This window comes from Notolepis coatsorum (assembly GCF_963971535.1).
Source record: "Notolepis coatsorum genome assembly, contig: SCAFFOLD_222, whole genome shotgun sequence".
NCBI lineage: Eukaryota > Metazoa > Chordata > Actinopteri > Aulopiformes > Paralepididae > Notolepis > Notolepis coatsorum.
The window spans coordinates 161,475-176,504 of NW_028172536.1; the positions used below are offsets into that span (position 1 = coordinate 161,475).

At 51.3% G+C, this 15,030-nt stretch overlaps 1 protein-coding gene across 1 annotated transcript in view; it reads right to left on the reverse strand.

The window, feature by feature from the left end:
- Nucleotides 1–15,030, reverse strand: part of LOC311247709 (polycystin-1-like protein 2) — a gene marked incomplete at both ends in the record, with an annotated part of 216,415 nt that overhangs the window by 129,653 nt on the left and 71,732 nt on the right. The window lies entirely within an intron of this gene.

The window sequence follows — 15,030 nt, forward strand, 5'->3', positions numbered from 1 at the left end:
TAGGGATGTTGGGAGCGCAAAGAGAGAAGGGGAGGCATGAACTTTACGCCAACTCAAATGTGGAAAGGATTCTGGAGAAGCTGCCGCCCGCTCGTCAGGAGCGCTTTAGGCGGCAGAGGGACCACAGAGACCCGAATGGCCCCGAACCGAACCTCCTCGATCTAGCAGACTTCCTGGCGAGAGAAGTCAGCAGCCTACGGCTAGATACATTCGGACGGAGCACCCCTGGCTCCAGAGAAGGAACCAGACGACTAAATGATGGAAGAAGATCGGTGACTGTGATGCACCAATCGGAGTCAGTACCGAGCAGCAGGAGCCACAGTACCCCCTCCAGAACGGAGAAGTGGAAGATAGTGTGCCCCTACTGTGAGAAAGAACACTGGCTAGCGCAATGTGACTCCTTCCCCAAGCTGAACGCGGAGGAAGCAGGTCAATGGATAAAGTCCAACAAGCGCTGTTTTCGCTGTGCGCGCTCACACATGGCAGCCGAATGCCGCTTAAAGAAAAGGTGCACCAAGTGCGATGGAGCCCATCTGGACATACTTCACGACAGTAACAGACGGCGCCCTTCACCCGCACCATCCAGCCGCAAAGCGAGCGTCATGTACATCGATCCCGCCAGCAGCAGTGGAGCCCGAGTACTCCTAAAAGTAGTGCGTGTGACACTAAGCTACCAGAATAAAGTCCTGGACACTTACGCCGTCCTCGATGACGGGTCAGAGAAGACCCTGCTGCTCGCCTCCGCTGCGGCCCAGCTAGGGCTGCGGGGAAGCGAAACCCAAATGACAATTCGGACAATAAGACGAGATTTGAAGACGATAAAGGGCGAGAATGTCTCATTCTCTATCGCAGCAAGCGGCCAGCCTGAGCGACGGTACCAGATTACAGACGCTTTCACCAGCCAAGAAATAGGACTGTCGCGGTACACATACCCCGTCGCCAAGCTGATGGAGAAATATGTACATCTGCGCAAGTTACCGATCCCGCTCATAGACAATGCTATGCCGACCCTGTTGATAGGCTCCGACCATGCAGACCTCATTGTCCCGATAGACCGGGTTCATACCGGACCCCGAGGCTGTCCTGCAGCAGTCGAGATCCGTTTGGGATGGACTCTCCAAGGCCCGCTCGCCAAATCTCTCAACCGAAGTACAGCCACTAGATGTCTCCAATCCCGAGTCACAGAGGGAGAAACCGCACTCCTGCAACACGTAGAGCGGCTATGGACCTTGGAACAAATGCCCTTTAAGAACGGAAAGAAAGACATTCGCTCTAAAGATGACATTTACGCCATTCACCTCCTCGAGACAGGGACCAAGAGAGTCCCGGTCAACGGCGTGTTGAGATACGCCACGCCACTCCTGCGGCGAGAAGGAATGCCTACTTTCCACGCCAAGACAGACGCCACAGAACGGTACCTGCTGAACACGGAGCGGCGCTTAGCCAAGAACCCCGCCCAAGAGAGTGTATACCGCACTGAGATTGAGAAGCTCATCACAGCGGGACACGTCACAAAGATGGACATTAAAGAGGCTGACCAGACCACTGAATCGTGGTACGTGCCCCACCACAAGGTCCATCACAACGGTAAAGACCGCATAGTATTTAACTGCAGCTACCAGATCGGATCCCAAAATCTGAATAAAGAGTTACTGCCCGGTCCCACACTCGGCCCCTCCCTACTCGGCGTTCTACTCCGCTTCCGCCAGGAAAAGGTGGCCATCAGCGGGGACATTAAAGGAATGTTCCTGCAGGTGAGATTAGTAGAGGCGGACAAGCCCCTGTTACGGTTCCTATGGAGAGAGAAGCCAGGAGATGAGCACCCAGCCATCTACCAATGGGAAGTCCTCCCCTTCGGAACGACGTGCAGCCCCTGCTGTGCTACATTTGCACTACAGAAACATGTAGCAGACGACCCAGCAGCGGACGAAGAGGTCCGACACAGCGTAAAGAACAGCTTCTACGTAGACAACTGTCTACAAAGCCTTTCAACCCAAGAAGAAGCCGAGGCTCTCCTGATTAAACTCCGCGCCTCATTGATCAAAGGCGGCTTTGATCTCAGGCAGTGGGCCAGCAGCGATCCGCAAGTACTGCGCAGCCTCTCCTCCGAGGACAGGGCAGCCAGCAGCGAGACCTGGATGGCTACAATCCCGGGAGAAGCCCAGGAGATGACCCTGGGATTGGTGTGGCGATTCAAAACAGATTCGCTTCACTACAGACACAAGCCCCTGACTACGCCACAGGGAAGGCCGGCGGCGGCGCCGACCACCAGACGGAGTGTGTACACAACACTCGCCCGACAATATGACCCGCTAGGATGTATTCTACCGTACACCACCAGGGCAAAAATGATTGTACGAGCATTGTGGGACAAGGACCAGGGCTGGGACGACCCCATTCCCGCACACCTTGCATCCACCTGGAGAGAGTGGGAGATGGAGCTCCACTCACTCCCAGGCGTTAATATGCGCCGAAGCTACTTCCCACCCACGGTGAGGCCAAAGACATGTAAAATGGACTTACACGTCTTCAGTGACGCCTCAGAGGTCGCATACGGATCAGTAGCCTACTTGCGGGCCCAAGACCAGGGGGGAGAGATCTACACAGCATTTGTCCTCGCCCGCTCGAGAATAGCCCCACGCAAGCAACAATCTATTCCACGTCTAGAGCTCTGCGCAGCCCTAGCCGGAGCGCACCTAGCCACGCTCATCCAACGTGAGCTCACCATACCGGTGTCTAGAACAATCCTGTGGTCAGATTCCACGACGGTACTCGCCTGGATCAAATCGGACTCATGCAAGTACAAAGTCTTCGTGGGAGTCAGAGTCACAGAGATTCAAGACTTAACCGAAGAGTTAACCGGAGAAACAGAGTGGCGCTACGTTGATACAAAACAGAACCCAGCTGACGTCATCACCCGGGGGATGCCCCTGGATGACCTCACCCGTCGCAATGTCTACAGTGACGGCCCCGCATTCCTAAGACTCCCGGAAGGACAGTGGCCCATGCCTATCCCGAGGGAAGCAAGTCCAGAGGAGGTGGAAAATAAGAAGTCTGTGTTCTGTGGATTGAGCACTGTAGCCTCCACCGACCCTAACATAGACGATTGCACGTCCATAGAGAGTGCACAACAAAGAACATTCCTGCGGTACCACCCGGAGTGCAAGTCCCCCGCTGATATGTCAGCAGCTAACTACGAGGAAGCAGAATTGCTTCTACTGCAGCGAGCCCAGAGAGACTCGTTCTCCGATGAATTGGCCTGTCTACAGGGAGGAAAGCCCGTCCCATCCGACAGCAGATTAATTCATCTGGCCCCCGAGAGCGACGCTCATACCCTCATCAGAGTGGGTGGTCGCCTACGCAGAGCCCCCAATCTACCGGATGACATTAAATACCCGATCGTATTGAACAGCCGACACAAGGTCACAGAGCTGATTATAAAGAAATACGATGAGGATGTACATCACGCAGGAGCAGAAAGAGTCTTCGCGGAAATCAGACGTCGTTACTGGATCCTACAAGGAAGAGAGGCGGTACGACGCTTCCAGCGAACATGTCTAGACTGCCGCAAGTGGCGCGCGCAGCCCAGCATACCAAGGATGGCTGACCTTCCTCCATGTCGCCTCCGAATCGGTGACAAGCCATTCCACTCAACGGGTATGGACTGCTTTGGCCCGCTGCACATAAAGAAAGGAAGAGGAACCGAGAAGCGGTGGGGTATTGTATTCAAATGCATGACCACCAGAGCGATACACATCGAGCTTCTCCCGACCATGAGCACAGACTCATTCCTTATGGCCTTCCGTAGATTCACATCACGGAAAGGAAGACCGTCTACCCTATTGTCCGATCATGGGACAAACTTCAAAGGCGGCGAAAGAGAGCTGAGAGAGAGCTTCCAAGCTATGGGCCCAGAACTTAAGACCCACCTCGCTCCAGCACAGGTTGATTTCCAATTCAACCGCCCAAACGCACCCCACTTCGGTGGTACTTGGGAACGAGAAGTGCGCTCCATAAAGACAGCCCTGTACGCAGTACTTGGGGCCCAGACTGTGGCGGAAGAAGTCCTAATGACAGTCCTCACGGAGATTGAGGGAGTACTTAACTCGAAGCCCCTCGGATATGTCTCCAGTGATGTGGCGGATATCGACCCAGTTACCCCCAACACACTCCTGATGGGGCGGCTAGATCCTGCATTACCACAGACAATGTACCGGCCTGAAGAAGCGAACGGCCGACGAATGTGGAGGTACAGCCAAGTATTAGCCGACAAGTTTTGGAACAGTTTCCTACTGCACTACCTACCGTCTCTACAGACCCGCCAGAAGTGGGTAAAGGAGAGAGACAATTTGACAGAAGGAACAGTCGTCATGATTATTGATCAATCACTGCCAAGAGCTATGTGGCCGGCCGGCCGCGTAAGCAAAGTGATCACCGGTGCCGACGGCAAGGTCCGAGCAGCTGAAGTGCTCGTCCAGGGTCGCACTTACACCCGTCCCGTGGCGAGGCTCATAGAACTACCTCGACTCCCAGACACAATCGATGATGACCATGACCCTACAACCCTATGACTTTGTGAAGTTGACTGACCCCTACAGCAAACCCTTATGTGTAAATGGACAACGCGATTAATCTGTCTCTGTTTAACTGATTAGGTCTGGGACCAATCAGGGGGTGGCTGTTGTGAAGGGCCAGATTAAACCGAATATATATATTTATTTATATATATATATTTAATTGTATTTGTATATTCTCTAATATTCCCTGATATCCCTTGTATATTCCTTGTACAATATGCATTGAATATCCATTCTAGCCTACTGAACATCCCATAATAGTCTCCATTCTACTATTGGTCGAGACCTTGGTGCCAGGCTGCCATACCCCTCAGACCCAGTTCAAACGTACCGCTCCACATGTACGAACAAGTCCTAGTTCCGCGTAGGAATCTGGCTACCGCACCACTAATGGGACTATTTGTTCATAGTGCGTATATATACTGCGCTACTAAAGTAGGACTTTCTTTTCAGTCCAGTTTCTTACCCTCCAATAGAGTCACAGACGTAAAGCCTCCCCGCGACGCCACGTGTGGGAGTAAGGCCAAGTTCGCCTACCATCGGTATTGAGACATCGTGTATATTAATATTTGAATAGTCATATTTGGCACTATATCGTCGAGTTGGACGTAGTCTATTAAGCTAATAATAGTCTGTTAATATATAGTGCTTCGTGCGGTGAGAATACTACCGTAGTCAGTACCCCATCGTTTCGGGCAGAGAACTGGCTGCTTACCCAGGGTGGTTGACCCCATGTGAAGCTGCACCCGAGGAGCCCCAGAGCCGACGAGCGAGTGGACCTGTATACCGGATTATTCTACCGACGACAGCCCGCCTTCCCAGGCACGGATTATGCTTTGTATACTTTGATTATTCCATGGATAAAGACCCCCGACACTGCCGTGTGTTGGAACCCCCCCCCCTGGAGAGGACGCAAGGTGAGGAGACGCTCTGCAAGACGAGGTCGCTTCACGTCTCTCCCCCGTGGACCGGAGAGAGCCGGCCCACAAAGAGTCCACCTGCTTTCATCTGTGGTCCAAGGATCGCCGGCGCATTGAACGGCACTACAGTGGGTTCACCTGGGATACCCTTGGCCGGATGAGGCAGCCGGATTCTACCCCCCCCCCCCTCCTACTCCTGTCGGGTTACAAGCGACCGGATTAACCCCCCCCTAGTGTGTCCAGTATATAATCATTAAAGTATCATTGCTGTTATTCCTTAAACTATTCCAGGTCGTATATGTACCACCTGCGCCTTCAGAGATTGGACAGTCTCTATTGATATACCGACGAATACTCTTGCCATAAAAGTGCATACTAATTCCATTCATAAATGTGATTGATTTGATTAAGTGCTTGCTCTACACACCATCGCTGTGTGTCTATGAGCGGGAGGATCGGTAACTTGCGCAGATGTGCATATTTCTCCATCAGCTTGGCGACGGGGTATGTGTACCGCGACAGTCCTATTTCTTGGCTGGTGAAAGCGTCTGCAATCTGGTACCGTCGCTCAGGCTGGCCGCTTGCTGCGATAGAGAATGAGACATTCTCGCCCTTTATCGTCTTCAAATCTCGTCTTATTGTCCGAATTGTCATTTGGGTTTCACTTCCCCGCAGCCCTAGCTGGGCCGCAGCGGAGGCGAGCAGAAGGGTCTTCTCTGACCCGTCATCGAGGATGGCGTAAGTGTCCAGGACTTTATTCTGGTAGCTTAGTGTCACACGCACTACTTTTAGGAGTACTCGGGCTCCACTGCTGCTGGCGGGATCGATGTACATGACGCTCGCTTTGCTGCTGGATGGTGCGGGTGAAGGGCGCCGTCTGTTACTGTCGTGAAGTATGTCCAGATGGGCTCCATCGCACTTGGTGCACCTTTTCTTTAAGCGGCATTCGGCTGCCATGTGTGAGCGCGCACAGCGAAAACAGCGCTTGTTGGACTTTATCCATTGACTTGCTTCCTCCGCGTTCAGCTTGGGGAAGGAGTCACATTGCGCTAGCCAGTGTTCTTTCTCACAGTAGGGGCACACTATCTTCCACTTCTCCGTTCTGGAGGGGGTACTGTGGCTCCTGCTGCTCGGTACTGACTCCGATTGGTGCATCACAGTCACCGATCTTCTTCCATCATTTAGTCGTCTGGTTCCTTCTCTGGAGCCAGGGGTGCTCCGTCCGAATGTATCTAGCCGTAGGCTGCTGACTTCTCTCGCCAGGAAGTCTGCTAGATCGAGGAGGTTCGGTTCGGGGCCATTCGGGTCTCGGTGGTCTCTCTGCCGCCTAAAACGCTCCTGTCGAGCGGGCGGCAGCTTCTCCAAGATCCTTTCCACATTTGAGTTGGCGTAAAGTTCATGCCTCCCCTTCTCTCTCTGCGCTCCCAACATCCCTACCAGGGACTGCACTCTGATGGACAGGTCGTCCAGTGCTCGATTGTCTATTGCTGGGGGTAAGCGGTCGATGTGTCGGATCTCCTGGATCACGTAATCCCATATGCGCCCATACCTCTGGTCCAATGCTACCAGCGCTGCTGTGTATGGGGTGGTGGAAGTCGCGTAGGCGAGCGCTATATTATGTGCGCGGGGTACCTTTAAGTGCTTCAGTAGGATGGCGTATTTATGGCGTTCATCCAATACATCCACCAACATGGTCTCCAGACACATGCGGAGTTCTGTATACTGGGCCCGGTTCTCTTGGGTGAAGTCGGGTACCATAGGCGTGCCAATGTATGACGCTGACTGTGGATACATCGGCGAGCGTTGGGGGAGAGGCCTCCTAGGCGAGTCTCCTCCCGCTCCTTGGTATGGGCTGGTACCGGCAGTGTACCATGGCCCGCTTGTCCAGGTGCTGTTCCTCGGTGCGGGTCGTGCGTCGTGCTCACCCGTGTATAGAGTCGGGGGTCTGTAGCGCAGCTCCGCGGGAGTATAGCCTGGGCTGTACCGGACCTCCTGGTCCGGTAGAGTACTGTGCTGTCGTCGGGCGTGGTTCTCCTCCTCTTCGTCTTCAGTTAGGTCATCCAGTGCTTGTAGTCTCTGGTTTAGCCTCTCCACAGGATATGCTGCTCCTTCCCGGTTGCTAGGTCTCGCTTGGACCGGTGGGGGGAGGTGGTCTGTGGGGGGTATAGACCTCGTCTGTTGGTCAAGTTCAGGGTTGTTTACTCGGCTAGGGGATGCCGCCCTGGAGGTGTGTCTAGACGAGTTCCTGGAGCCTCTGGCGGAGGGAGAGGGTGTTGTCCGTCTGATCAGCTGTTCTATTAGTTGCGCTTGCTGTCTGTCGCGCGCTGCGTCCCGTTGAGCACCGGCTCGTTCTCGGGCCACATTCTCTTCCATCTGAATGCGTCTTATTTCTAGACGTATCTGCTCGTGTTCGCTTCGCTGCTGGATCTGCAGTCGGTCGCGTTCAGCAGCGGCGTTCAGGCTGATGAGGAAGGCCTGCTGTAGGGTCCTCTCTGCCTCGCTGGGAGAAGGCGGTTGTATAGGGGAGCCTTCCCTCGGGGTACTCCTTGCGGAGCCTTGGAGTTCTATCTCCACGGTGCTCTCCCCGTCTTCTTCCGTGCCGAGTTCTCTCTCGGTAGCGTTGTATTCCTCCCGGGACTCATCGGGGACTACTTCTTCAGTACTGGCGGGGTGTGAAGTCATGTCTGGTTCCCACTGGTCCCCACCGTGAACTTGGTCAGTTACATTAGAGCCCGTAGGGGCCTCTATGGTCGGGGTAGTCTGGGCGTTGGGGTTAGACATACTTTTACTTTCTAGTTTTACCGCGTTTACTGTTAGTAGAAGACTAGGTTGTTGACTGACAGCGTAAGCCTCTAAGTACTGAGGGAGCCGTCGTTCGCGCTGCGGGCGTTGGTTAGGAGGATCGTTTCGTGGAGTGTTCATCATAGGCCATTTCAATATTAATAACACTATATTAATATTACACTAATTACCCTCCGGCTCGAAGGACCAATTGTAACTGAGGGGTACAATTCCCTGACTGTATTACTAGATATGATACTTACTACCACTACCTTTGTACTTAATATTCGGCCACCCAGTACACGGCATAAATATATTATCATAAACACTCTCACGTAGATGAAACGGATCCAACACAAATGTACGAAGTCGAAACAGGTCTTTATTTCTACACAGCGATGGTGTGTAGAACAAGCACTTAATCACTTAATTACATTTATGAATTGAAATAGTATGCACTTTTATGGCAAAGAGTATTCGTCGGTATATCAATAGAGAATGTCCAATCTCTGAAGGCGCAGGTGGTAAATATACGACCTGGAATAGTTAAGGAATAACAGCAATGATACTTTAATGATTATATACTAGATACACTAGAGGGGGTTAATCCGGTCGCTTGTAAGCCGACAGGAGTAGGAGGGGGGGGGGGTAGAATCCGGCTGCCTCGTCCGGCCAAGGGTATCCCAGGTGAACCCACTGTAGTGCCGTTCAATGCGCCGGCGATCCTTGGACCACAGATGAAAGCAGGTGGACTCTTTGTGGGCCGGCTCTCTCCGGTCCACGCGGGAGAGACGTGAAGCGACCTCGTCTTGCAGAGCGTCTCCTCACCTTGCGTCCTCTCCAGGGGGGGGGGGTTCCAACACACGGCAGTGTTGGGGGTCTTTATCCATGGAATAATCAAAGTATACAAAGCATAATCCGTGCCTGGGAAGGCGGGCTGTCGTCGGTAGAATAATCCGGTATACAGGTCCACTCGCTCGTCGGCTCTGGGGCTCCTCGGGTGCAGCTTCACATGGGGTCAACCACCCTGGGTAAGCAGCCAGTTCTCTGCCCGAAACGATGGGGTACTGACTACGGTAGTATTCTCACCGCACGAAGCACTATATATTAACAGACTATTATTAGCTTAATAGACTACGTCCAACTCGACGATATAGTGCCAAATATGACTATTCAAATATTAATATACACGATGTCTCAATACCGATGGTAGGCGAACTTGGCCTTACTCCCACACGTGGCGTCGCGGGGAGGCTTTACGTCTGTGACTCTATTGGAGGGTAAGAAACTGGACTGAAAAGAAAGTCCTACTTTAGTAGCGCAGTATATATACGCACTATGAACAAATAGTCCCATTAGTGGTGCGGTAGCCAGATTCCTACGCGGAACTAGGACTTGTTCGTACATGTGGAGCGGTACGTTTGAACTGGGTCTGAGGGGTATGGCAGCCTGGCACCAAGGTCTCGACCAATAGTAGAATGGAGACTATTATGGGATGTTCAGTAGGCTAGAATGGATATTCAATGCATATTGTACAAGGAATATACAAGGGATATCAGGGAATATTAGAGAATATACAAATACAATTAAATATATATATATAAATAAATATATATATTCGGTTTAATCTGGCCCTTCACAACAGAGACTCTTTTATTGCATGGGTCAAAATACTATATCTCTGCCCGACATCCTCCATCCTCACTAATAATGATAAATCTGGACCTTTTGACTTGCAACGTGGGGTCCGACAGGGCGATCCGCTTTCTCCCTTACTATTCGACGTTGCTCTGGAGCCCCTCGCGATAGGAATCAGGAGCCATCCCAATATCAGAGGCATTAAGATAGGGGACATGGAAAGCCGGGTGAGCCTTTACGCTGATGACACATTGTTATATCTTTCAGACCCAGAAACCTCTGTTCCTCCCTTGTTAGATTTCATTGAATCATTTGGTAAGCTTTCTGGCTACACAATCAATTGGGGTAAGAGTGAGTTCATGCCTCTCTCGGGCGGCATGAACTCAGACTTTCTTAAGGCTCTACCATTTAAAGTAGTAAATGACCATTTTTCATATTTAGGACTCCGAATATCTAGAAATCCCAAACTCTTATTTAAACTTAACTATGCTGACATGCTCACAAAGTTAAAACTCAACATAGAGAAGTGGAGGACCCTGCCTGCCCTTATCTATGGTGGGGCGTATTAACGCAATCAAGATGGTGTCTCTTCCTAGATTCCTGTATCTATTTCAAAATCTGCCAATCTTCCTCACTGCAGCATTCTTTAAGACACTAGACTCTATTATTTTCCCATTTGTATGGGGATATAAAACCCATCGCATATCAAAAGGGCATCTGCAGAAGCCAACACAGGAGGGAGGCCTAGGCCTCCCTGCATTCAGGAATTATTATTGGGCAGCCAATGCTAGAGCTCTGACCTACTGGCAGAGGGGACTCTCGGATGAGACACCATCTAACAATTCCCCCCTGTGGCTAAACATTGAAGCCACAGCAGTAAAAGGCTCCTCTCTCTGTACTTTACTTTTTTCTAAAACAGAATCCCCTCAAAAGCTAATTGGTGACAATTTTATCTTAAGGAACTCACTTAGGATTTTGAATCAGATAAGAGGTGTTCACAAGCCACCAAATGTCTGTATGTATACCCCTATATGTCATAACCACTCCTTTTTGCCATCTCGGACAGATGGGGCATTTGCTGTCTGGAGGGACAAGGGACTCACGACCCTTGGAGACTTGTATATAGACAAACAGTTTGCATCATTCGACCAACTGAAAACAAAATTTAACATTCCTAACTCCCACTTTTTTCGATATCTCCAAATCAGACACTATGTCAAAGAAAAAATTCCACATTTTGAAACCATGCCAGAGAATTGCCCATTCTACGATCTCCTGAAGCTCCCTCCAGACTCCAGACACCTGATATCTCGCTTTATGTCCCTGTTTTCCACCTCTGTGTCCACTGACCATCTGAGAGATGCCTGGTCCACTGAGTTGAATCTAGAGGTGTCTGAGAACATATGGAATGAAGGTTTGACTAGAATCCAAACTTGCTCGATCAATGCTAGGTACAAATTGATTCAATTTAAAGTCATCCATAGACTCCACTATTCAAAGACCAAACTACACAGAATTTATCCATCTCTTTCTCCATTATGTGACAGGTGTAAAGTTGCAGAGGGCTCTTTAACACATCTCTTTTGGCTCTGTCCTCATTTACAAAAATTCTGGGGTGAAATATTCCAGTGGTTTTCCAGGGTCTATGGAAAGGACATTCCCCCTGATCCAGAGTTGGCACTCTTTGGGTGTTCAGAGACTGCCTTAAGGTACACGAGGGAGGAACAACAGACACTAATGCTCGGCATGGTAGCTGCAAAAAAAATGATTCTAACCGATTGGAAATCACCTACACCCCCGTGTTTCCAGAAATGGCTCAATGAAATGATCACAATCATACAGATGGAGAGGATCCGCTATTACAGATCCAAAGAGCACAACAGGTTTTCGGACATATGGAGCCCATTCATTGACTATCTGAAGGACAAATAACTGCACTCTGCAGAGACTCACCCCTGTATATCATGTTTGACCTGCACCTTGTAACACCTGGCTATACAACACACTTTAATGCTTTGAGTTAAGTCACACTGTTATTTTATTTTCCTGTCTGGCAGTCCTTTTCGTTTTTTTTTCGTTTTGTTATGTCTGTTTATTTTTGTTCTGTCTCCTCCTTTTTGTTTGTCTGTTCTTGTCTAGTAAACTGAGAAATAAAGTATTTAAAAATAAAAAAAACATGACGTCTCCAACTGCTGGGCACCACCGGTCGCGGCCGCCCCGTGGAAACGTCGCACAGGAGTGTGCCGTTAGCCTCATTAAATGCCACATCCTCCAGCCTGAGTGCTGTGATGGCCGTCCTGTAGGCCTGAACGTCCAGGTCGGAAACCTGGTCTGAGGCCATGCGTGCATAGTCCAAACCAACATGGACGACCCCGATCAAGGCCCGAGAGAGACAGTCTGCCACTAGATTGTCCCTGCCTGCGACATGCTGAATATCCGTAGTAAACTCTGAGATATATGACAGGTGCCTCTGCTGACGGGCAGACCATGGCTCACTTACTTTAGCCATAGCAAAAGTGAGTGGCTTGTGGTCTACAAATGCCGTGAACGAACGAGCCTCCAGCAGGGAACGGAAATGCCGCACGGCCAGATAGAGGGCGAGGAGCTCCCTATCAAAAGTGCTATATTTGCACTCATTAGGACGAAGCTGTCGGCTAAAAAACGCCAGTGGCTGCCAAGCCCCACTCACCCACTGCTCGTATACCGCTCCAACAGCATAGTCTGAAGCATCAGTGGTGATGGCAACAGGGGCGTTGGGAAGTGGGTGTGCCAGCCTGGTTGCATTGGCCAGGGCGGTTTTAGTATCGACAAATGCCTTGCGTCTCTCGTCCATCCAGTCCACCACATGTTTGGCGATTTTACCCCTGAGAGCCTCGTAAAGAGGTCGCATTAGCTGAGCAGCCCGGGGGACAAACCGATGGTAAAGATGTACCATGCCAAGGAACTCTTGCAGAGCCTTGATGGTGGGTGGCAGTGGAAAATTTGCTATGGCGTCAACCTTAGATGGGAGGGGAACTGCCCCATCTTTGGTGACGTGGTGCCCGAGGAAATCGATCCTAGACAGCCCAAACTGACATTTAGCTGGGTTAATTATGAGCCCATGCTGACTGAGTCGGTGGAAAAGGGTCCTGAGATGGGACAAGTGCTCTGCCTTGGTGGTACTGGCGACTAAGATGTCATCTAGGTAGACAAACAAAAAAGGCAGGTCCCGTAACACAGAGTCCATCAAGCGCTGGAATGTCTGTGCTGCGTTTTTAAGCCCAAATGGCATGCGCAAGAACTCAAACAAACCAAAGGGAGTAATCACCGCCGTCTTAGGGATGTCCGCTGGGTGGACCGGCACCTGGTGGTAACCTCGAACTAAATCTATTTTTGAAAATATGAGCTTCCGGGCCAGGTGGGTGGAAAAATCCTGAATATGTGGAACCGGGTATCGGTCCGGTGTGGTTACCTCGTTAAGGCGGCGGTAATCGCCACACGGGCGCCACCCGCCGGCAGCCTTGGGGACAATGTGAAGGGGTGAGGCCCATGGGCTGTCAGAACGACGGATAATACCCAGGTTCTCCATGTTGGAAAACTCTGCCTTGGCCACGGCCAGCTTGGCAGGATCTAGGCGTCGAGCCCGGGAGTAGACTGGCGCACCTGCCGTAGCGATGTGATGCTCCACACCGTGCTTACTGGTGGAGGACGAGAAAGTGGGCTGGGTAAGGACAGGGAACTCAGCTAGCAGCTGGTGAAACTCATCTGTAACAGACAACATGTTAGACAAACCCACAGGAGGTGCTGCCCCGACAGTACATTCAAATGAACAAAAGGTGGTGGCGTCGATCAATCGATTGTTCCTGACATCCACCAACAATCCATAGGCACAGAGAAAATCAGCACCCAGCAGGGGCACAGACACATCAGCAGTAATGAAGTCCCAGCTAAACCGCCGCTCACTAAAACACAACTCCACTAGCCTACTGCCATACGTGCGGATCGTAGTACCATTGGCAGCTTCCATAGGAAGCCCATGCCCGTCGGCCAGGGTGTCCACCCTTGACGCAGGCAGCACGCTTCTCTGTGCCCCTGTGTCACACATGAAACGCCTGCCTGAGATGTTGTCCCGAATAAACAGTAGCCTGCCGGCCCCACCAACGCTCATGGCCACTGTTGAGCGCCGGCCCGGGCGTTTCCCGGCCCCTTGTAAGTACATGGGGGACGGCATTGGTTAGCCCTGGCTCCATACTTGGTGTGAAAGAAACACCAGCCAGTGTCTCTCCCTCGCTGGCAAGGTGCTGCCACCGCAGCAGCGACGGTATAATCCCCATGGTAAGAGGTAGAGGGTTGGTCATGATAGAACACGGCCGTACAGTGTTGCTGCTGGCTGGCCAAAAAGAACTTATCCGCCTCCGCGGCTAACATACGGCAGTCATTTATTGTTGTGTTTGTCAAGGCGGCCCTTACCTGAGCCGGTAACTGGCGCAAGAACAGCTGTCGGAAGATAAAATGGTTGGGCTCATGTTCTCCCATCAACGCCAACATCCTATCCATAAGCTCGGACGGTTTACTGTCGCCCAGACCTTGCAATGAAAACAGCCGGTTAGCTCGTTCCACCTCAGATAGTTCAAAACACTTCAACAAGTGTGCCTTCAGCGTGCCATATTTGTCATGCGCCAGAGGGTTTGTGAGTAGACTCACCACTCTGGCTGCCGTGTTAGTCCCCAGCACAGCGACAACGTGATAGTACTTAGTGTCATCCTCCGTTATTTTCTTTATTGCAAACTGTGCCTCCGCCTGCACAAACCATGCAGTAGCTTGCGTTTCCCAGAACTCTGGCAATTTCAGCGCGACTGCTGCTTCCACAAACTTCAGCGCGACTGCCTGTTCCATTGTTCAATCGTCCTTGAAAGCGTCCAAGAACGTCAGGTTCACCAATGTAGGAGGCGGGAAATCACGACCAAAGAGAGTGAAGTTTCTTTGACCACACATCAGTGTGCATCATTTAATAGCATAGCCATGGATACCACAACAAACAAAGTCAAGCGTTAATATGGCCGCTCTAGATACCCCGGATGCCCCGTGTCCTTAAAGTGACAGTGTAGGTGGATTATGTCCCGTCCAGGTAAGTG